At 41.7% G+C, this 24479-nt stretch overlaps 1 long non-coding RNA gene across 1 annotated transcript; it reads right to left on the bottom strand.

Moving 5' to 3' along the window:
• LOC122108563 lies at positions 1–20245 on the bottom strand. Its single transcript, XR_006147592.1, has 3 exons — positions 20131–20245; positions 15107–15110; positions 1–10 (listed from the first exon to the last, which is right to left on the bottom strand). It is a non-coding gene; the product is annotated as an uncharacterized LOC122108563 (long non-coding RNA).
• Positions 20246–24479: the final 4234 nt, after the last annotated feature.

Genomic DNA, 24479 nt, shown 5'->3' with positions numbered 1-24479 from the left:
GAAATGGGATCTCAGGGTACGACTGGGAAGCAGCAGAAAGGAAGAGAAAAACCGGCTGAAGTTGTGTGTGAAAGTGTGTGTGTGCATGCGTATCCACTGAGTATTTATTTTGTTTCTACATCCATGTGGAAAGATATGAATAACCTCAAAGATTGTCTTTTCAAAATGTGCCATTTCAAGAATATTCAAAATCAACCCACTCTTCAGTACTAACTGAAGCTCCCGAAAGAGAATCTCCTTGCTTCACCTTAAATTATATACACAAACTGGATTCAATGAATGTCAGCCAGAGTCAACTGCATTACATGTCATTATCATACCTTCCCAGAGTGTTATTCATATAACTAATCATTTAAAAAATATATATATATATATATCGAATGGTTGTTAGACCATATTGGGGAAAAAGCAGTGATTATATGGACTTTATTTGCATGCAGATGGGTTTTATCTCAAAGGGAAAAGATAGTTAATGTCTTACCCCAAAAAGTAAAGGAAAATAACTGAAGACCAGGGAAATGCAAATCAATTCAAATTAGCATAACTATTCACTACAATGATTTTTAAATCTTCTAAATATAAAGACTTCTAAGAATGCCAAGTGAATTATGGTGACAGTGGGTTCATTCATAGTTTCACCATGTGGTTTCAATGTTTGAAAATATGATTCAAATAATAAAAATTTACTATATCATAAGGTCTCTCTAAGATCCCATTCTCTAATCTTTTAAAATTTCATTAATTTTATTTGGTTTTTGTTTATGTAGTATGGAGGAATCGAACTCAGGGCCTCATGTGTGCTAGGCAAGCACTCCACCACTAAGCCACATCCCCAGCCCCCATTCTCTAATCTTAATCCATTCTCTCCTTTTTTATAATATTTACTGAATGTATTTTGCATTACATAGTGATCGACACTGAGAGACAACCTTGTCCTAGTCTTGAAGGGACTAAGTCACTTACACAATTTTCATGTTTATGAATAAAATTCAACAAGACATTTCCTAAGGTACAAAGACAAACATATGCATGGGAAATATGGGGCCAAGAGGCAAAAAATGCCATTAAACTCCAGGTCCAAGAAGGACTGGAAAGTTGATTTTTGTATTTCTCTATCTATCTATAGAAGATACTAGGAAGAATACAGTTCAAGCCCACATACACGGTGTACATTAGCAATGTCGGAAACTATTGCCTTGCATTTCATTTTGATGTTCTCTATCCTAACCTTAATAGGAAATGCCTTCTAACCTCTCTTATCTGTTTGGTAGATCCATACTGAGTGTGTGTTTAGTGCTCACTGATCTTCATAACTGTTATGAACTGTTCAGTACTTTACACTGAAGTTTGCTGCGGGCCCTATCTAGGGCTAACCTGTTCCAGAGAGCTCTCCTTCAGAAGCGTGTGTACATTCCAGAAAACTCTCCTTCAGAAGCATGTGTACATTCCAGAGAGCTCTCCTTCAGAAGCGTGTGTACATTCCAGAAAATTCTCCTTCAGAAGTGTGTGTACAGTATAGAGAGCTCTCCTTCAGAAGCGTGTGTACATTCCAGAGAGCTCTCCTTCAGAAGCGTGTGTGCAGTACAGAGAGCTCTCCTTCAGAAGCGTGTGTACATTCCAGAAAATTCTCCTTCAGAAGTGTGTGTACAGTATAGAGAGCTCTCCTTCAGAAGCGTGTGTGCATTCCAGAGAGCTCTCCTTCAGAAGTGGGTGTACATTACAGCTGCTCCCAAACATGAATCCTCCCAAAAAATAATTTTAAAAAAGAACTCCTCAAAACTGCCTGGGCAGTTCCTTACATTTCTTTTTTTTTTTTTTTTTTTCGGGTCCAGTCATGGGGCCTGAACTCTGGGCCTGGGCGCTGTCCCTCAGCTCTTCAGCTCAAGGCTAGCGCTCTACCACTTGAGCCACAGCACCACTTCCGGCTTTTTTCTTTTTGCTTATGTGGTGCTGAGGAATCGAACCCAGGGCCTCAGGCATGCAAGGCAAGCGCTCTACCACTGAGCCACCTTCCCAGCCCTCCTTACATTTCTTTTGCAGATTAACCAAACACAATATTTCATTGTTCCCAGACTGACACGAGTTTTTATTTAATTTTTCACACCACTTTTGTGAGCACACAGTGCTCACACTTAGTGCCTCAGAGTTGCTAAGCAGGCGCCCTACCATTTGAGCTATGCCTCCAGTCTCCCTTTGCTTTAGTTATTTTTTTTGATAGGGTCTCATGTTTTTACCTAGGACCAGCCTCAGACCATAATCCTCCTAGCTATTTGGCCTCCTGTATAGCTAGGATCATGGAGGTGTGCAACCATACTCAACTTATTGGTTGAAAAGGAACCCTCACTAACTTTTTGCCTGAGCAGGCATGAAACCAAGTGACTAGCTGTGCCAGTATGAAGAACAACGCTGTCACGACATGTTCTGTTGAACTGAGTTTCAGCTGATCACATAAATTCATTGTCCATAGAGCCCATTAAAAATGCATGACTAAACCAGGCATGATGGCAATACTTGTAATCCCAGAACGTGGGAGGCTGAAGAAGGAGGATCATGAGTTTGAAGCCAGCCTGGACTACATAGCAAAACTAGGTTTCAAAAACTATGACCAGGGCTGGGAAGGTGGCTCAGTGGTAGAGCGCTTGCCTTGCATGCATGAGGCCCTGGGTTCGATTCCTCAGCACCACATTAGCAGGAAAAAAAAAAAAGCTGGAAGTGGTGCTGTGGCTCAAGTGGTAGAGTGCTAGCCTTGATCTGAAGAGCTGAGGGACAGCGCCCAGGCCCAGAGTTCAGGCCCCATGACCGGACCCAAAACAAACAAACAAAAAAACTATGACCAAGCCAGGTGCTGGTGGCTCATGCCTATAATCCTAACTACTTATGAGATGGAGATCTAAAGGTTGTGTTTTGAAGCCAGCCCCAGAAGACAAATTTGAGAGATTCTTATCTCTAATTAACCAGTAAAAAGGTGGAAGGGGAGGTTTTGCTAAAGGGGTAGAGTGCCAGTTTTGAGCATAAAAAGCTTAACAAGAATGCAAAGTCCTGGTTCAAGCTCCAGTACATGCATGCATGCACATGCGCGCGCGCGCGCACACACACACACACACACACACACACACACACACACCTATGATCAGTATGTCAAATAGAAATCTCTTATATAAAGACTCAAGAAAAAAATACAGTCTTGCATCAGTGTCAAAACCTTACATGCATTTCTTTGCGCACATAGAATTTTATCTTTGGAAAATAAATTATAGCAGCCTTCCTGAGGTAAAATACACCTTACATAGATCACCATCCTCCTGATGAGACACACTGGGGCATTTACGCTGTGGTGAAGCCATCGCTGTCATCCAGCTCCCAAACTCTTCTCATCTTGCAAAAACGGAAACTCTATACCCATGAATAACTCCCTCTTCCCCCTTCCTCAGTGCCACGCAAGCACCATTCTACTTGCAGTTTGGGTGAATTTGTTAAAAATTTCTTGGAGATGTTTAAGTGGATCAAGGCAAACCAACTGAGACTTCAGACCAGCATACCTCTCTACCCATAAACCACTTGCAGGAGAATGCAAAAGATGGATGAGTAAAAGATTTCTCAAAGCTGGTTGCGAAGGCTGGTGAAAATGTTCTACCAAGTGTTATTGATGTGAAGTAATCTCCCTTGCAGCCTGTCCTCCTCTTTCCACTGTCCGCCTCATTTCTCCCCACGTGGTAGGTGGCCTTCGGAGCCTTCATCTCCTTTACCTTAAGAACTCCAATGATCCATAAGAGCCACCCAAATACCCAAATCCTATGAAATGCATCATTTTTTCTCCTTTGCTTTCTTCTTTTCTCCTCATCTTTGAGACTCTGACACTGCTGAAGAGCTTGGGCAGCATCAGGGCATCAGCCTCGAGTAGAGAGAAATCCTGCAAGAGGCTGAAGCTGGCTGATAACACAGGCCGGGTTTCAAGGTCACAACCCAGGAGTGAGCCCACATTCCTCTGGATGCCTGGATGCAGAGTTCAAAGGAAACATCTAGCACATTCTAATTCTAGCAAATCCCCAGGCCAAAGGTAGACTTTTCAGTAAATTAATAATCCCTGAGTGACATCTGATGAGTTCTTTCAAAGACATTTCCCTTCACCCTGCCCTGACCCCTGACCCACAGTTCATTCCTTGGAAGATGAATGGGGCCCAACCCGGCGACTCTCCCATTAAAACTTGGCCTCTCTGTCTAAGCAAAAACCTTGAAAACACCACATAATCAATTTGCACTTAGGCCTTTCTGCAAAAGTGGAATGTTTTGATGCTTTTAATTTTTTAATTATTGATTTTAGAGAAGTTTGATTTTACAGAAAGTTTACAAAATGAAGGTTCAGATGAAAACCAATAGTCATGAATACATTATGTGTTTATACAAATAAATCCCAAGTTTTACATATATATATATATATATACATACATACATAAATACATACATACTCGCATAGAGTGCCAGTACTAGGGCTTGAACTCACTCAGAGCCTGAACATTATCCCTTAGTTTTTTTTTTCTCTCAAGGCTGGTGCTCTACCATTTGAGTCACAACTCCACTTCTGGCTTTTTGCTGGCTAACTGGAGATAAGAGCCCCATAGACTTTCCTGCCTGGGCTGGCATCAAACCATGATCCTCAGATTTTACCCTTTTGAGTAGCTCGGATTATAGGCATGAGCCACAAGTGCACAGCCCCATTATATTTTTAATGTGTACTCCTTGCCCTAGCAATCTAGAGGATTAATCTTATTACGATTAATAGTAACTCAAAATAAACAGTGGTAAGTGTAAATACACACACAAAGCTTAGCTCTAGGGTTAAGTTATATCTTGTAAAAGAAGCCATTCTAAGCTGGCATTTAGAGAAAGACCTGAAATCTACTGAGTCCCTATCATGCGCTGCAAACACTACTAGCCCTTGGGCTTATCCTCAATTAGTGCAGCTGCCACAGGACTTTCTTTCTCAGTTTTGCAGATAAGTAACTTGTTCAAAGTCTCATAATAGATAAATCAGACTAAATCACAATTCATAGTATATTCCTTGTATTCTGTTGTTCATTCAAATTTAGATGGAGGCACCTACCAATGGCTAGGTGCAGAGGATCCATTGTTACTATTCATGAAAGTTTTAATGTGTATAAAACACTCCTATATATCAATTATCAGGTATCTTCATACTAACCTTAATATTAATATCTGTATATTAACTATAGGAACTGAAGAGACATACAGTGAGACCAAAGGAGGATAGTTTGAGGAGAGGATCACAAAGGCACAATGCCCATGTGCATCTCATATAAAATAATATTTATCAAAATTAACACCAGGAAATGGAAACAAGAGGGTTTTTTCTTCCTTGCTGTTTTTGTTTTCTTTTCTTTTTGTCTTGTTTGTTCACCTATCTGTCTTTAGGTGCCTAAGAGGGGCACAGAAATGGAGGGACAAAGGGTGAACAAAGCAGCAGTGATATCATTACAGACTATGTTGAAAATGAACTATACAACTCGTGAGTGGGGATGGGAGGAAAAACTGGGGGAGAGTGAGGGAAGGGGTGACATTGTTCCAAAAGAAATGGACTCGTTACCTGACTTATATAACTGAAACCTCTCTTTACATCACATATATAAAAACAATTTTAGCTGGGCACTGGTGGCTCATGCCTCTAATACTAATTACTCAGGATGCTGAGATCTGCAGATTGTGGTTTGAAGCCAGACAGGGCAGGGAAGCCCATGAGACTCATAACTACCAGAAAACCAGAAGTGATGCTGTGGCTCAAAATGATAGAATACTAGATTTGAGTGAAAAAGCTCAGGGAGAGTCCCTTGGCCCTGAGTTCAAACACCACGACCACCACCACCAATAACAACAACAAAAAATTGAAAATGCAAAAAACGGAAGTGCAAAAAAAATACATGAAAGAGAGTGTTCAAAGTTGCATAGTTATTACCAAAGCTGCATTTTGAATCTAGGTCTGTTTTATTCAAAATAATATGTGCTTAGTAAATGTATTATGTTTTTTCTTTTTTAGCAAGTATTGAGGTTTTGAACTTCCAAGTTTTATACATACATACATGCATACATCTATATGTAAATACATGTGTATATACATATATAGTGCCCGTACAAGAGTTTGAACTCAGGACCTGGGTGCTATCCCTTACCTTTTTTGCTCACAGTTGGTGCTCTAATACTTGAGCCACAACTCCAGGGTTTGGGGTGGTGAATTGGAGACAAGTCTCCCAGAGTTTCCTGCATGCCTTTGAACTGTAAACCCACCTATCTCAGCCTCTTGAGTAGCTAGAACTACAGGCACAAGCCACGGATGCCTGCCATGCTTTCCTACCTTTGTTTGCTAGCCACGGAGACCTGCGGGCATTATACATTCTCAGCCTGTGCATCGATTGACTTGGAAGACAAGCACAGAGCTGGCGTGCTAAAATAACCTGCTGCAGCCTACTCAGTTGAGGCCACCAAAGTGTTCAGTTTAGCTCACTGCTATTTTTCATGCCATGCAATTTGCATGGCCAAGTTCATAGGACTGTGTTTGACCGATCCCAATTGTAGGGCCGGTGTTTTCACCTGTGTGGAGCTGGAGGGGAACATGGCATCTATGCATAAACTCTTCAAGGGTGTCGAAGAGACAAGTCCCCTCCATACTTTTTTTTTTTTTTTGCCAATTTTGCCTGTACTTTTCTTTTCCTTTTATTGTACTAATGATTCCCTAGCAGCCTAACCAATAAAGAAACAAGTTGAAAATTGGCCATGTTCTGAACTGTCTTCCCAAGAAATTATTTTCCTTTTCTGGACGTACATATATATTTCAAAGAGCAAAACAACTTTAAAATATTGCTTGTCTCAACATATTCAAATTGAGCAATGCTAAAGGAATACATTAAATCTACTTTTTAAAAAGATGGCCATTAGAGACACATTCAGACGTGATTGAGCACTTAGCTTTTCGTGGTAAAAGCGAGCCTGCTTAAATACTTCTGATTATCACCTCTGATGGCCTGTCACTTTCATCAGAACCAAATCGAGTCCCAGATTCCCTCTTCTTTTCTGCCTGAGAGTCCTGAACTGGGAAACATGTGGCCATCTGGTTCCCCTTTGGAATTGCTGTGTATTATAATATACAATCACATGTGATAAAAGAAAATGTAGGAAACATATGGTGCAAGGGCCAGAAGTATTTGAATGATTGCACTGAGAGCCACTTTTAGCTCATTTTCTCTATGGAGAGGATGAAAAAAAATTCTGCAAAGTCATTTGCAACAGTATATTTGTTTGCCCAGCATGATTGCATTCATAATGCGTTCTTTTGATGTTGAATCAGAAAGCGACAGTGAAGTGGTTTGACCATAAATCAACAGGTTACAGCCGGGTCTCTCTGGCATTCTTTGCCACTCAGACTGTCATATCAACCAGCACATATTGAGACAATTGTATAAATTGGGTTATCTGGGGAAGGAGAGAAGGGAGCAGAAAGAAAAAAGAATGGAAAAAAGACCAGAGCAAGCTCAAAGAAGCTTGGAATTCTTGATAAGGATCAAGATGCCTCTGCTTGCATGATTTACTATATCCTCAGCTTCATCTACACTTGGCGACAACTTGGCTCCAGATTCTGCAGGATATATGTGTTTAGCTCACTCGTGTGTAATAACAGCATGGTAGGGCTGATCTACCTTGATTACACAAGAAAATAATGTAGTCTCCCCCACTCCAATAAAATAGGTTGTTTTTCAAAGCAAACTCTTGTGTGTTCTCTCAACCCAAGACCTCCACATTAGCTGATTTAAAAAAAAATTACTCATTCAGTGCTTATTACAAGCCAGACTTTGTTCCAGGGACATACAAATATATTAACCTTTATAGTATAAATTATTTAATACTCAAAATTATATCACAGGCATGATGATTATTGTTGTTTGTAGATAAAAAAGATAAATGGCAACAAATAGCTTGTCCAAAAACATAAAAGCAATCAGAAGCAGACCTGGGATTCAAATTCACTTCTTGAATCATGTGCGTGAAAATTAAAAGAGAGACTTGGTTATGTCATATTTTCATAAACAGCATTTCATAAGTCACATAGGATGATTGGCATCCGATGTGAAAACACTAGAGACTAGCATCTCTCTCCCTTCTGTCTGCCTACCTGTGACTCTGTGCCTCTTGATTACTTATGAATTCTCATAACTCCTAATCTTCCTCACAGACCTCTCTTTGAGTTCTCTCTGTCTCTCTAGCTCTCTGTTGCTCTCTCTGCTGATTTTTGAAGAGAGCTGGGGTTCTGTATCACCAGGCTACATTGCAGTTCCCGAGCAGCCTAGTGTTACCTTTAAGACCACCCCTGGCAACTGCACTAAGTAGATGAGTATGTTAAATAGTGTCCAGAGGACAGCCCAAAGTTCTCCCCACCCCATATGTGTATTTACCACACCTACCAGCAAGAGCTGAAACTTCAACTTCCCTCAAATCTAGGCTGGTCTGGGGACTTGCTTTGGTCAATGTATGAGGTAGAAGAGACTTTTTGGGACTTCTGAGCTTCATGCTTAATACTACTGACAGCTTCTGTTTCCTTCCATCTAATCAGCACTCTGTTAGGAGACTGACTAACCTCATTAGGAGGAGCCTAATTGAAGGGACCACGACTGGCTCCAAAGAAATAGGGAGATTGAGAGCGAGAGCAGTGGTGGCAAGGAGGGGACACCTAGTAGAAAAGCACCAACACCCAGACCACAGAAGGAAAGCTTTCTTGAAGATCCTGGCACAGCCTAAGTGCCAGGTGACAAAGCCAAATCAATGGGCCTTGCTAACACATAGAGCCAAAAGAAATCATCTGAGACTGGCCTAAATTCCAGATCCATGAGATTATAAGGAATAATAAACTGCTCTTTCAAGGTTTTCAGTTGGGGCTAGTTTGTTATATAGCAAGACAACACTGAAACTATGGCTGGTCTCATTTTAGTAACATTTTTAGGAGCAGAAACAGAGAAGGGATAAGAATTAAATAAGCAGATAAATGTCTTAACAATGAGACCACAAATGAAGCCAGAGAAAATCAAAGAACACTGGCCACGGATCACAACAGGACCTCCTTTTCCCTCCTATTATTCCAGTCTTACTCCAACCCCTATGAGCTAGTCTTTCCCCAATGTTGTAAGTAATGTTGGAAGTTCAATAAAGTTCCTTACATGAGAGAGATTATAAATCTGGCTTGCACACCGCTGCCTTTTTCTCTGTATAACACTTTTGCCCTTTCACTGACAGGGCCTTACTTCCCCAAACCACATGAGTCAAATCCCCAGAAGAAGCCTGGCTGGATACATGGGCACAGCTAAGGGCAATAATACCCCAAGCCTCACGGCTGTCAGCAGCAGCTCCACCTAGAGCTTCTGCCATTATCAGAGATAGAACTCAGACCTACTCTTAAGTTTCTGGAGGTCCAAGTAAGAAAGCCCTCCCTCCTTCATTATTTACCTGTTGCCACCATCCCCAACATCAGCTGCAGACTATGTGGGGCTCCGCGTAGTAGGCCAAGATAGAAAGGGAGGAACACTTCCGACTTGGTATCCATAGTGAGGGAGGGAGGCAGATAACTTACCTGAAGAATAACTAAAGCCAAAAAAGGCTGGTGGTGTGGGTCAGGGGTGTAGAGAACCTGAGTAAAACCGCGTTACCACTAAAGAAAAGCTAATGCCAATAGATAAATAGTGGGAAAGGAATGGTATTTGGCCAGCTTTTCCCTTTCTTCTCCTCACAATTGTTTTAGACATATTGCTATCTCCCAAGAGGATAATGGACGAGTCATGCCAAGGTCCTGCCCCAAAATGTTCAGAATAAACAATATTAGATATCATGATGATGAATGTGGTAATTATTGATCAACATAATAGATATTATATCTCACATGACCTAATCAACCACCAGGCTAAAGTTTTAGTCTATTGCTTAACATACGGGAATTGAAGATTTTTCTGAGCATGTTCTTTATCTTGATCTCCTTTGGCCCAACAACTAAAGAAAACTTCAACTTGGCTTTACATAACTCCATTGAAACAAGAGGCTGGTATCAGTGAGCAGGAAGCAAATGTTTGATTGGGGCATCATCCAACGAACTTCATGAAGCAAGAGCATTGAGCCTGATCCTCTTGAAAAGGATATCTGCCTGCCATATGCATGGCTTCTGAACAGAAGGCTCTGGATCTGCAGTGGAGATGCGCACATGTGTGTTTGAGAGTGCCAGGGCCTACGCAGTTATCTGACAAGGAGCCATATAATGGAGTGCATGGTTGTGGCCAGGTGGTGAGAGAAAGGCTAGTAGGCGCGTGATGAGAGACTTCGCCACTGGCAGCAGATGTTTGAAAGCAAAAGTAGGTTAATGGAAGGAAAGCACAATTGGCAAAGAGTCTGTTGAGTTTAAATCTTTTCACACAAGCAATTAAGCAAATCATCAGCGGGAAGCAGTTAATAATATTTTAAATTTCTTTTAATGTTCCTACGTGGTAAAGAAGTCTTAAACATTAATGTTCTCAGATTTTAATTTTTAAAATTCTGAAAGGTATACCTTCCATGACCATCTCTCCTGGGCTATTTCTCTTTCAATATATTAAAGGTTGCAGGCTCACCACAAGTCATAAGAATGAAGCAGAGATAATGGAAACATGAACCATGGCTTCAAAATGGAAACTATTCAATCTAGATGACAATAACCCTAGTAGCAGTACACCATGGACCCAGACAAAGGGCTTGGGGTGGGGGACAGAAAATGAGGACTATGTCAAAAGATGTGCAACCACTGGAAGTGAATATGTTTGTGTATTAAGACTTAAAAATATGTTTCTCCTACCCAATTTAAGCCCTGGACCTACCCAGTACTCTGAACCCTATTTGCTGAATTTAGTATTGCTCAGTAAAGGATAAAGAAAAGTGGCAGGTTTAAAATGGTAACATCTGCCTTGTGGGACCAGGGATGAGAGGTTGGGAAAAACTGATTATTAGGGTGGTTGTGAAAAGGGAGGTTCGAAAATGACTTGCTTTCTAGAGGTAAGATTGCCGGAGAGTCAAAAATAGGTGTTACTGCTAATGCCCAATTTCTGACACTTAGTAAGATGCTCAGTGAGTTTTAATAGACAGGATGGATGGATGGGTGGAAGATCATAGATAAGAAAAGTAGGATGCTCTGGTAGTACTGAAGAATGACTCTAAAAATACTTCTTAATTTCTGGAGATAAATGTCTCTTGTTCTATTAAAATAAGAAAAGTGAGACCAGAAATACATGAAACTAGGGAAAGAGGCCCATGTGTCAGTTCCACGACCAATACCCATCTACCACCAAACTGACTTCAACATTTCCAGAGCCAGATTAAATAGATAAGCATTACTTGTGGTAAACAATGTAGAAAGTTTGAGAAATTCTGCAATATATAAATACAGAGAAACTCACACCAACCAATAATCTAACCTACCTTAAAGCAAAATTCACAGAAGTCATGTTCCAAATAATAAAATTTAATGTAATTCTCTAAATTAGGAGGCTCTAGAGACTCCTTCGGCATTTGTCCATTGTCAGGATTCTCTGACATATTCTCTACATCTAATATCCTGGAGATAGAATCTTCTGTCCATCATAACCCAGGTTTGCAATCAATTGTATGTATCAAGATCACAATTAATGACTGGAAGGATGGCTTAGTGGTAGCATGCTCGCCTAGCATGTATGAAGCCCTGGGTTTGATATCTCAGTACCATATACACAGAAAAAGCCACAAGTGGTGCTGTGGCTCAACTGGTAGAGCACCAGCCTTGAACAAAAGAAACTCAGGGACAGTGTCAGATCACAATTATCCAGTAGAAGGTGTGGTTCAAGTGGACTGGGCACATGGTTCAAATGGAAGAGTATTTTCCTAACAAGCACAAGGCCCTAGTGCCACACAGTAAAAGCTCATAACCTTTTCCTTCTCCAAGATCTACAAAGTCTATTATTTGGCCTATATACACAATCACATAGCTCCATTTGAAATAATCATGTGACCTTCTTATCACTCTTTATTAGTTCTCTACCTATCATAAGGTGGTATGTAGAATTTTTAAAAAAAAAATTTAAGCCACATTGTGGCAATTTGTTAGTCAGTCCGAGGAGTAAGTATAGAAGTTGGTGCTAGAGGCTTTAGGAGAGAAAGCAGTCCTTGTAGTCTGGCCATCCCCACAGGAGGGGGCTTGTGCCAGGGCCTAGCTGCAATAGACTTTTCAATAAAAATCTACTGCTAGGCCAAGCACTAGTGGCTCACGCCTGTAATCCTAGCTACTCAGGAGGCTGAAACCTGAGAATCATGCTTCAAAGCCAGCCCAGATAAGAAAGTCTGTGAGACTCTTATCTCCAATTAATTACCTAGAAAACCAGAAGTGGAGCTGTAGTTCAATATGGCAGAGCACTAGCCTTGAGCAAAGGAGCTCAGGGACAATGCCCAGGCCCTGAGTTCAAGCCCTAGGGCTTGAACTTACTGACACATTTTTCTTTTTGGTGAATTAAATACAGTTTGCATAGGTTTAATTTGGATTACAGTGTCAAAAAGCCACAATAGGCATTTACACACAGTGAGACCAAAGAAGGATATTCTTAGGAGAGGAATACAAAGGCTCAATACTTATGTGTATCTGATCATATAAAATAATATTTATTGAAATGAACTCTAGGAAATGGAAGCAAAAGGTTTTTTCCCCCTTTATTGCTGTTTTTGTTTTCTTTTAGTCTTGTTTGTTCATTTATCTATCTTTGGGAAGGTAGGGAGAGAAACAGAAATGGAGGGACAAAGGATGAACAAATGCAGCAGTGATACTCACTAGGCACTATTTTGAAAATGAACTATAGAACTTGTGGGTGGGGATGGGAGGGAAAGAAACGGAGAGAGTGAGGGAAGGGATGATATTGTCCAAAAAGAAATGTACTTTTTTAACTTATGTAATTGTAACCCTTTTTATAAAATCACCTTTATAATAACAGTAAAACATTAAAAATAAAATAATAAAATAAAAATTGTACATATTTGCCGTGTCAAAAAGAAAGCCCACAATATCCTAACATTTGGATGCCAAAAGCTCAATTGTAACTTGCTTAAAGAAAAAGAATAAGGGAGGCTCCTCAAAAGACTCCACATAGAGCTCCCCTATGACCCAGCAATTCCACCCCTTTGGGCATTTACCCAAATGTTCACAAACAAGACCACACTAAAGCTACCAGCACGACTATGTTTATTGTAGCCTTATTTACCATAGCTAAGATATGGAACCAACCCAGATGCCCCTCAGTAGATGAATGGATCAAGAAAATGTGGTATATATACACAATGGAATTCTATGCCTCCATCAGAAAGAATGACATTGCCCCATTTGTTAGGAAATGGAAAGACTTGGAAAAAATTATATTAAGTGAAGTAAGCCAGGCCCAAAGAAACATAGGTCCCATGGTTTCCTTATTTGCAATAACTAGTATATGTCTGAGTCAAGCAGAAAAGGTCAGATAAGTTGATGTTAGAGAAATGAACCCTAAGATATGTATTCAAATGTTTTTTTTCTTTCTTGTGATTATTTCTAACATATTTATAAGATGATTTCTTTGTTGCTTTGTATGTTCCTCCCCCACGGTATAACCCCTGCTTTCACTGTATTTGATGTTGGTATAATTTGTGGAGGGGAAGGGAAAAAACAAATTGTTTAAATAGGGGTACAGGTGGACCCATTGCAACAATGAGATGTACAAGTCATTATGTCAAAAACGAACTTTACAACTTTGGTGGGGGAGGGGAGGAAGGTTGGGTGGGGGAGCAGGAGGGAGGATGGGATGGTAAGGGGAAACAAAGGAGGAGGCAACAATGCTTGATAAGAAATGTACTCATTATCTTGCCCATGTAATTGTAACCCCTCTGTACAGTATTTTCACAATAAAAAATCAAAAAAGAAAAAGAATAAGAAAATATGTTGATTCTTATAAGTTCAAACTTAAAGCATGCTTGATAAAAATATTCAAATAATCCTACCACCTGGCTGCTCTTCTCTCTTCTCTCCTCTCTCTTCACCTCCAGGTCTACCTGGACATGATTTCATGCTCTTTTACAGAGCTACAGCATCTATGACTTTTATAACACAGCCAGGGTCTAACCCTCTCACAGATGGGTCATTGCCTATATATACATCAGTTAGCGGGAAGACTCAAGTCCTACTTCAGCTACTTCGCTTTGCTGAGAGCAATCACTGTTCAGGTGATTAAGAGGCTATCATTAATGAGTCTGGGTCCTTCTGACACAGAGGCAGAAGGCCAAGGAGGACAGCCCCAAAAGGATGAAATGAATTAGAGGGACATGTCCACCCAGGATGCTCATACATATGTATATATATCCTAGGACTCAGGAGAGAGCGATGAATGGTTTTTCTGGAACTGCATTTTCAGCAAAGACTGGTTAGACTAGCTAACTGTCCTGGTGAACTTGTAGATTTCATTTTAAAGAAGTCATACATGGAACATTTAAGTCAAGTCTCTCGTTAGGTCTGCCTGGGAGAACAGCCCCTCCCTCCCCTCCTCTTCACCTGCCTGAAACCAGCAGTCACCTGACTGTCAATCACCTGACCTTGAGTCAGCAAAGGACTCCAGACTCTGAGGTCACTTCCTCATCTGCTGAGGTCATTTCCATAGTGCACAGCAGCCTCTGGCACTTCAGAATCAATACAAAACAATAAGTGGGTGGAAGAGCCTTGCCCAGCAAGGACCTGTCACAGGTTCACAGGGATGCAGGGGGCCGGGGAGCTTAGAAAGGTGAAGATGGTTGATACAATACAGTACTTTGGAAGCCTAAGGAGACATCCTAGTATCAGATGATAGGAAGCTGGTGAGAATTTGGCTCAGTGCACATTCAACAAGAAGATCGTCTAGCAGAAGGGCTGGTGGGGAAGGAAAAGCAGCCAACTATCCAACTTTTCAAGATTTCAGAGGACAGACAGAAAAGCCAATCAGAAACCACACTAAGGCAACTAACTGATAGATGGGGCTATCATAAAGAGAAGACCACTGTAAAGACAAGAGAGCTCAACTTAGCTGGGCACCAATAGCACACACCTATAAGCTCAGCTACCTAGGAGGCTGAGATCTGAGAATCCGAGTTCAAAGCCAGTTGGGGCAGGAAAATCCATGAGACTCTTATCACCAACTACATACCAAGAAACCAGTAGTGGAGCTGTGGTTCAACCCATAGAGACTCACCTTGAGCACAAAAGCTCAGGGACAACATGCAGACCCTGGGTTCAAGCCGCAGGACTGACACAGAATGAGAGACAGAGAGAGACAGAGACAGAGAGACAGAGACAGAGACAGAGACAGGGAGGGAGGGAGGGAGCGCAACTCAACTAAAGCAGAGGGGGAGGGAGAAATACCCTGATATTTCTTCTACCCTTCAACATCCTGTCTAGTCTCCTAATGGCTGAAATAAAGTGGAAGCCAGTAGGAAATGCAGTGTGGGAAATAGTCTGTAGAGGTGAAAGCAAAGCTAGGAGGATCAGGAAATGAGCACGAACTTCAACAGAAAGCCATTCCTGTCCTTGGAATGAAAATATCCAAGTGGAAAGGTAACGTGGCTGGGGCCTGGGAGCTGGAGCAGCTACAAGGGAGCTGGGACCATTGCAGGACTCCTGAGCAGGACACACGTGAAGGACTGGCCTGTCGGCGGGAAGACGTAGCCAGGGAGCAGATGCATCTTCATGTACGTTTTGGACGATGATCTCTGGGAATTAAAATAATTCATAGCTTTGTATTTGCCAAATTCACATAAAAAGCACATTGTGGAGAGAATCATGGCCAGTATTTTATCTTGGAAACAGCATCCACATTTTTCTCATCTTGTCCCTAACCAACCATAAGAATTCAGCTGGCCGCTTAATTTATTTTGACACTTTTATGACAATTAAAATATCACCCCAAGGAAGGTCTTTTGTCCCATTGTCAGGTTCTGTTACGCTAGGATAAGCTAACAAAGCAAGATAAAATTATACAGCTCATATTATATTTAAAACATTGATTTATTACGTTTAAGGCTATATCCAGAAAATACACTGAACTTTGGTGTCAAGCAAGCAAAACTAATAACATAGATCTTTAATATCTGATTGTAATTTCCCTGTGTAAGTTTCTTTGTTTGAAGCACAGCAAGATTCATCCTTAGTAACATAATGAGAATTTTAATGGGAAATAAAATCCATCCTATAGCCTTTTGTCAGACTCTAGTGATAGTTGTATAGAAATAAATCTAACTCCTTCCAGCGCCAAAGTTTATGTCTTTTATAGGGCAGAGGCAGCTTTCTCTTATTGTTCTCCCCTTAGCCTTCTAACCATCAAAGTAGACAACAGGTCATACTTGGAACATTTTTCTCAGGGTACATTGCCTGAGCTTTGGAAGCATCCATTTCCTCATTGGCTAAAACAAAACAAACACATAAATAAGTGCTGAGGATTAATTTCTATAAAGCACTTAGCCAGTGGCTAAGCTGTAGTAAGCACTGACAATTACTAGCTGTTTGCTTTTCCTCTGGAATCACTCATTTGTCTCCAAAATCTCCCTGCTTCCTGGATCTAATTTGATTGTCAAGCAACCATTAATTGGTCCAATCTCCTCAAAAGACTACCAGGGGGGGATTGCATATCCTTGTGTGATCCAAGTTAAATCTAACTTTGCTGCAGAACTATACTGCCCCAGGAGCATTGAAAATACAATCTCAGGCCAGGTTCCCGCCCCACTGAATTATAACTCTCAAGAAAAATAATCTTTAAGTTTTCGTGGTTTTTTTTGCTGGTCCTGGAACTTGAACTTAGGGCTTCAGGGTGCTGTCCTTGAGCATTTTACTCAAGGTGACCACCCTACCAAATGATCGACAGCTCCACTTCCTATTCCTCAGTAGTTAATTGGAGATAAGAGCTTCAAGAACTTTCCTGCCCAGGCTGGCTTCAAACCATGATCCTCAGATCTCAGCCTCCTGAGTAGCTAGGATTATAGGTGTGAACCACCAGCACCTGGCTAGAACCTACATTTTTAACAAGTCCCCCAGGAAGCTTTTAAGCAGGTGACCCATGATCACACATACAGCTTACCTAGTGTCACTCGTCTAGTTACTGCTATAATCAACGTCATGAGCTACTTCCCACTCATAATTCAAAGGTGCCTTCCACGCTTTCATATTATGTCTAAATTTTACCTTTTGAGAAAAAAACAAAACCCAAGAGCTGGGCGCTGGTGCATCACACCTGTAATCCTATACTCAGGAGGCTGAGATCTGAAGATCGCAGTTCAAAGCCAGACTGGGCAGGAAAATCCACGAGACTCTTATCTCCAAATAACCACAATTGAAAGTGGCACTGTGGCTCAAGGTGGTAGAGTGCTAACCTTGAGCCAAAGAGCTCAGGGACAGCACCCAGATCCCAATGACTGACAAAAAGAAAAAAGAAAAAATACCCTTCATTTTTTAATGAACTACATTCAATTTTACAATCAGTAAGCCAAATACCATGTTTTCTTGTCATTACTATTTTCAGATGTAAAATGGACTTTAAAGTCCATATAAGCTAGAAGTAAAAATTTTTCTGACCTAGTAGCTCATGCTTATAATCCTAGCTACTCAGGAGGCTGAGATCCAAGGATTGTGGTTCAAAGCCAGCCCAGGAAGACAAAGCTGAGACTCTCATCTCCAATTAACCAGCAAAAAGCCAGAAGTGGAGGTATGGCTCAAGTGGTGGAACAAAAAAAAAAATCAAGTAAGACTTTTAGTTCAAGCCCTAACTCTAACCTTAACCAAAAAAGAAAGGAAAAAAAAATCCAACAGCAAAGCCTCCTGAGGTGCAATTGAAGCTAGCGGTGTGACTGACATGGCAGGGCAGGCTCCTATTCCGCTCAATCCCCACCTTTGCCAGCCATTCGATCCAAATAATGGCCATCCTTGGGTGGTAGTTTTTTCAAGCAATGCCAGCCTGAAAGTTGCATTGTATGAAGCAGTCAGACAGGCAATACAAATCATATTCCAAAGGTAGATCAAAGGGGTGTCACTTACCACCTGTGCATGCTGCCACAGCAGATGACAAGCAACCATCTGCTTGGGACTAGTTGTGACTCACATATAACAGGGCTTTGTGGGTGCTAGTGTCCGTCTTGCCAGGCCATCTTCATATTCTTAGGAAGTCAGGTATAATGACAAAATAAAGTCACACTCCTTTTATTCTGTTTACTTCCTTTTAGTGTTATTTTCATTCTATTTTTTTTTTGTCAGTCATGAGCTCTTTTGCTTAAGATTAGTGCTCTACCATTTCAAACCACAGCTCCACTACCGGGTTTTGAGTGGTTGGTTGGAGATAAGAGGCACACAGGGACTTTTCTGCCCAGGCTGGCTTTGAATCTCCATCCTCAGACCTCAGCCTCCTAAGTATCTAGGATTACAGACATGAGCCACCAGCACCAGGCTATTTTCACATAGGTCAGTGGCAGAGCTTTTGCCTAGCAGCACAAATGAAGCTACGGCTTCCCTCCCCAGCCCTGCACAAAACAATAATGAATAAATTCATCTAATTGATTGACATAGTCATCCATTTTTTTCTCTTTTCAAATTGCTAAATCTTGATGAATGCTGCATAATCCATCTTGCTCTGTTTTCCCTGGCTAACACAGTTTAACCCTCAGGGGAGAGATGCATATGATGTGGAATGTTCACTGGACTGGAGGGTAATTCGATCCTGTTCCTAAATCAGCCACAACCTTTGCAAAACTCACCCATGCTCACTGGGCCTCTGCTGTCTTTTGCATAAAGCGGGTTGGGAGATCCTTGGTACTTCAAGTGTGGGCTGTAGACCAGCAGCACTTTGAAGCTTGCTGGAAATGTAAAATCTCAGGCTCCAGTCCAGACTGGCCTAATCAGGATCTGCATTTAACAAGATCACTAGGCAAAAGTAGAGAGACCTGATGTAGATAGTTTCTCTGAGTACCAGGATACCTCGCCTGGGACTCTGCACAGCCTGGTTCATATTCTTATTCAGTGTTTCTCAGCTCTGGCTGAACATTAGAATCATCTGGAGAGCTTTTAAAATTTCTGATGCCCAGATAAGTTAAATTAGAATCTCTGGCAGTGCAGGCTGAACAAGAGCACTGCTTAAATCTCCCCAGGGGATTCCAATATGCAACCCTTGTTTGAGAGCCTTGACCTAAATATTCCTCCCCCTCCTGGGCCCCCTGTAGTTCATTCTCTCTTATATTTTCGACTGTACCATAAACGCTGTTTCCAATCCCCAAGACTAACAAAGAACGTGATCGCTTCTTATTCTGGCCTCTCCTTTAAGCACAATTGGCTGCAGGGAGACTATAATGGCTGTGGCAGTTCTTAGCCACTGAGTTCCAGGGATTTAGCATCCACTTTGGAATCTGGGATTTTGGTTTAGGGAAGTCAACCAATATTTGCCACAAAAGCACTAAGAATGGAACCTCTACCAATGCCAGTTCATTAAGCTCTGTGGACTCTGATTTGTACAAATTAAAGAAGTACAATGATAGAGCATCCTTCTGATTCCTATACAAATACCACCTTTCTTCAGCAAGCAGAAGAGAACACAGCAGAAGAGCAAGGATTAGAACTTGGGTCTCCTGCCAGTTTCTCCCTGTCCATCACCTCTCTCAATTCTACCCTTCAAGTTCCTGTTCAGCTTTCTAGACAAAGACTTTCCAGGTCTGCATTTGTCTAGGAGACATAGCACAACAATAGCCACACTAGATTAGTAGTGGAATGACACTTGTGGAGATGAGACCGGGGTCAGCATGTCCAGTCTCTAGACAGAGCTGTCTCTTTTTAACATACGGGAAGTGGGAAGTAGAAAGAAATGCAGATTGGGGGCTGGGAAAATGGCTCAGTGGTAGAGCGCTTGCCTTGCATGCATGAGGCCCTAGGTTCAATTCCTCAGAACCACATAAGCAGAAAAAGCTGGAAGTGGTGCTGTGGCTCAAAGTGGTAGAGCGCTAGCCTTGAGCTGAAGAGCTGAGGGCTAGCGCCCAGGCCCAGAGTTCAGGCCCCACGACCAGCAAAAAAATAAAAACAAAAAAGATATGCAGATGGCCCATAAGCTGAAAATACTCATCAATCCTGAAACAGTGACTTTGAAAGAATGACTTTATAGGTTCCAGTAGTGTAAAGAAAGTAATTTGTAACAAGGGTTAAATAACCTATGAATCTAATAATATATGTACATATATTTCTCTTTTAAGATGCATGAATATCATGCTGTCACATTTCCTCTGATGATTCCTTTATCATGGCAAATTTAGGCAAGAAAATAAGAAATTGGCTCAGATGGCACATCTTCAAGTAGTCTGAGGCCAAAAGAATGAGAAGTCAGGTGACTTAACATCATTAAATACTTTAATCTCTGAAGCTGAGATCTCCAACTAATAGTGACTTGGCTTATGATCCACATCCTGCAGAAAATGGAGAAGGAAAAAGACCTTTCCAAGGGAGAGACGCTGTGGCCTGCTCAGCTCGAGACAATCAGGCTATGATGACCTTTGGAGAAGGTCAGACAGTCTGTATCAGGCTCCTTGGCAGCTTCTCATAAACAAATCATGCTGAAAGAGAAAGTCATCTAAGTTCAACCCTGCCTTGAAGAAGAAAACACTAACTTCTTCTTGCAGCTGTTGTCATAAAGTGTGAATATCTCTTCCTTTGGAGGGGCTGCATCAGAACGAGCAGAATGCTTTCATTAGATGTGGTCAGACACCAGCAGATGCCCATACATCTAATTTGACAGCTGTATGTACCATGAGCTGCAAGGTGTTATTTTCCATTAGTAAAATAATGGGTCATTAGTCCTTGACAAGTGAAAACTTATTACTCAAAGTTTATGCATTGATAACTCCATTTATCACAAAGATATGATGACTCATTATTTTCCCACCCAGAAAGCAAGCAAGCTTTTCCTTTCTTGTGGTTTCCATTGAACATGTCTTTGATTGCTAGTCAGACAAAAAGATTCTGTTTCCCTTTTTATCATCTACAGGTGTGTCTGGGTTTATGCAACAGAGTTAAGACAAATGATGAGTGAAATCAATTTCTGAATATGGACACCTTTTATTTTTCCTTTTTCGCTCAAGGCTAGCGCTTTACCTTTTTGAGCCAGGGCACCACTTCCGGTTTCCTGGTGGTTACTTGGAGATAAGAGTCTCACAGACTTTCCTGCCCCGGCTGGCTTTGAACCACCATCCTCAGATCTCATCCTCCTGAATAAGTAGGATTACAGGCGTGAGCCACCAGCGCCCAGCTATGGACAGCTTTTAAATGTGCAAGGAGATGAAACAACTGGAATAAAGCTTGTGGCAAAGGAATTTTTTCATTTCATAATAAAGTTTCAGAGATAGCTCCCATTTCTTACGGTCGGTCCTCATTCTTTTGTAATGTAGGTTGATGAAAAATAGTATTCAAATTCGGTAATTTTTGGTCTTATACAAAAATAACAGATTTTAGCACAAGAACCTATGGCTAACCACAATATTTTCATTTTATAAGCATATAAATGTTAATTTCTAAGTAAAGTGCTATGTAATCTGGACACATAAAAGGAAAAAGATTAGCAAATGTGTAGTAAAATTTCCTGTTTATGTTCAAGAAAAACTAGGACTATCTCCATAGAGGTTTGGGGCCTGGAATAAGTCACATAAGCTGAGTGCTCCATGGCAGAAATATATTTCCTCAGGCAAAATCTGGTTAAAATGAACTTCAAAGCCCTCTTAGATCAAGAGAAACCAGAGCTTAAATGTCAGGATCAGAGGAGGTAAACTTCTGATTAAAATAAAGTAAGTCACCATGAGATAGGAAAAGTCACAAAGGGCAGTGCTCAATGATTTGTTTGCAAAGGATTATTGGGTCTCTCCCAAGCCCCCAATATGTCAGGGGATGAGATTCACTAGCGAGCTGCGCACCACTGTCTATCTCAAGACACTCAGAGGAGTAACGGAAACGTACACGCCAACTGTGTATAATGTCAGCCAATCTGCAAAAAGCCTGAGGGCCATGAGGGATTCACCCGGGTGTTGACAGCTGACCTGGGCTATAAGAACTCCAAAGAAGAGAATGATGGAAGGGATGATGATGATCATAATTCATTGTACTCACAAATTGACATGTTGAACTGAAACCCCTTTGTACAACTACTTAAAGATATTTTTACTTTAAATTTTATTGTAAAGATGATATACAGAGGGGTTACAGTTACATAAGTAGGGTGATGAGTACATTACTTTTGAACAGTGTTACTCCCTTCCTCATTTTCTCCTACTTTTTCCCCTCTGACTCTCCTCCCCCCTAGGGTGTAAGGTTCATTTCCAATATAGTATCTAGTGACTTAAAGATAAGTTTTAAAAATAAAAATAAAAAGAGAACCCCAGAGTTTCCCCAGGCAAAGACAGCAAGGAAAAGCCATACTTCTTGAGGTCACCAGACCATGAGTCAGAGATCTGGGAGGCTTCCTGGATAAGTAATGGAGAGACACTCTGGGATTTTGGGTGGTGGTGGTGGTGGTGGTGGTGGTGGTGGTAGGGCTTGAACTTAGGGCCTGGGCGCTGTCCCTGAGCTTTTAGCCCAAGGCTAGTGCTCTACCACTTTGAGCCCCAGCTCCACTTCCAGCTTTTGAGTGGTTAATTGGAGATAAGAGTCTCATGGACTTTTGTGCCTGGGCTGACTTTGAACTGTGATCCTCAGATCTCAGCCTCCTGAATAGTTAGGATTACAGGCCTGAGCCACCAGCACCTGGCCTCTGGAATATTTTTTTGAAGGAGAATGATTCTGTGGTTCTTTATTGTACCTTATCCTTCTTCGTGTATGTACGATTTTAAATGACGAAAAGTAAAATAGCAAGAGGGACTGATGAAATCAAAGGCAGTGTCTTTGCTTTAGCCTTGCTGCTACCCAATCCCTTTTCTGTCTCTGTCACTCCTCAGAGCCATTTCCTGTTTTCAGCTCTTCTGGTGTTTGTCACTCAATTTCTACATTGTAACTCGCAGAAAACTGTCAGGAAGGAGACATTCCAGCTGGGGACAAGCCTGGCCTTATGGACTAGGGATGGGCTAGAGGGAATCAGAAGGTGTGGCTCCTTGGCTGCCTCTGTGTGGTAAGCATTGACCTGCAGTAGGGATGAAGGTACTATTCAGTTGCACACTCCGCTGCTTGTGTAGACCTATCCCTGAGGCCACGAGTGATGATTCAAGTAGGGCCACCCACTAGACAAGTGATCAGTAATTATGGGATGGGCTCACTTCCTTTAGAGAGTTTTCATTGTCAGAGCCAGTGCTAGCTGGGCTGCTTCTCTAAGAGGAGGGAAGAGAACAAGGCTTCAGTTAATCCCCTCAAGTTAAAACTGACTTCCTATTCTTACCTTCTGTTTTACCTGGCTGCTTGAGCCAAGAAGCAACCTCACCTTTGGGAGACACAATTTGGCTCCTGTCTGTGCTGCAGTCTTCCCAGGGTCTGAGATGTGGCATCTATGTTTTCTTTCATCTGTCAACCAGCTTTGCAGATTTGGACCTGACTAGGTGCTTGTAATTGAGGGTGGGGCGTGTACAAGGTGCTCAAAAGCTAGCTCTTCCTCTAACACAATGCTTGGCTCTATTTTCCATGGACCTACTAGTTGTGGCCTTGATCCACCATGCTGTTAGAACAAAATAGCCAAGATGGATATTTGTTTGAAAAGAGAAAGAATGTATTTCTCATAGTTGTGGAGGCTTGGAAGCTCAAGCTAAATGTACTAGGAGGTTTGGAGAGGAGGGGAGGGAGGAATACTGTGTCCTGTGTGGCAGAGGAAATGAGCCACTGCAAATCAACCCCTCTGCTGAGCTGACCATTGGACCCTTAGGCCTTTCCTGCAACAACTCTCCCAGCCACCCCTGTTCCTTGCCAACATAGAAACCGGACTTTAGACGTATTAGGCAGTCTTTGTATCTTCTGAACACTGGGGACCCTTGGCTCAGATACCCCAGGAACTTTCACTCCAAGCTCTCTTTGTCCCTCGGGTTGGATGCTTTTTGTTTTGCTTTATTTTATTTTTGTCAGTCATGGGGCTTGAACGCAGGGCCTAGGGCCCTGTCCCTGAGCTTTTTCACTCAAGGCAAGTGCTCTACTAGTTTGCCACTGCGCCACTTCTGGTTTTCTGTTGGTTAATTGGAGATAAGAGTCTCACAGACTTTGCTGCCCAGGCTGGCATTGAGAGCTCAGCCTCCTGAGTAGCTAGGATTACAGGCGTGAGCCACTGGTACCCGGCTTGGATAGTACATTTCTAACTCTCAACCAGGATTCAGAGGTGAGTGTGGAACAGAGGTAAATTCTGCCCACTACACAGCCTTTTGGATTCTTCAATCAACCCTCAGTCTCCCTCATATGTCTTTAAGTTGAGTGATAGGCT

This window comes from Dipodomys spectabilis, unplaced genomic scaffold (genome assembly GCF_019054845.1).
Source record: "Dipodomys spectabilis isolate Male_0828 unplaced genomic scaffold, ASM1905484v1 ptg000061l, whole genome shotgun sequence".
In the NCBI taxonomy this organism is placed as follows: Eukaryota; Metazoa; Chordata; class Mammalia; order Rodentia; family Heteromyidae; genus Dipodomys; species Dipodomys spectabilis.
Note: the sequence above shows the minus strand (reverse complement) of the source record. Positions and strands in the feature narration are given on the sequence as shown.